This window comes from Octopus bimaculoides, chromosome 10 (genome assembly GCF_001194135.2).
Source record: "Octopus bimaculoides isolate UCB-OBI-ISO-001 chromosome 10, ASM119413v2, whole genome shotgun sequence".
Classification (NCBI taxonomy): Eukaryota; Metazoa; Mollusca; class Cephalopoda; order Octopoda; family Octopodidae; genus Octopus; species Octopus bimaculoides.
This window is the reverse complement of record NC_068990.1, coordinates 30,694,872-30,695,368: the sequence shown is the minus strand read 5'-3', so window position 1 is coordinate 30,695,368 and position 497 is coordinate 30,694,872.

Here is a 497-nt window from a genome sequence, read left to right as displayed (position 1 = left end):
GGTGTGAAACGTATCTCTGGTTTGATCTACGAAGAGACCCGTGGTGTGTTGAAGGTGTTCTTGGAGAACGTCATTCGTGATGCTGTCACCTACACCGAGCATGCCAAGAGGAAGACTGTCACCGCTATGGATGTGGTCTATGCTCTCAAGAGACAAGGTAGAACTCTGTACGGATTCGGAGGTTAAACTGGAAGTGACTTTGTAACTTCGTAGTCGTGACTAGCGACAAATCCCGGCCCTTTTCAGGGCCATTCATATCCTAATGTAAGCCACTTCGCCCTCTTCGATATGCTTGGAGTTTCTCATTTTTTTTCTTTTCTTGTTTGGCAGATACTGCTTGCAACATTTTAAAATCTATCTTGTATATTTTCAATTTCATTGTTTGAGATTTGGCTGTTATTTTTAGCATGTGGATGGCCGGCTTGAGGGTCTTGTATATTTTCATTTTCATTGTTTGAGATTTGGCTGTTATTTTTAGCATGTGGATGGCCAGCTTG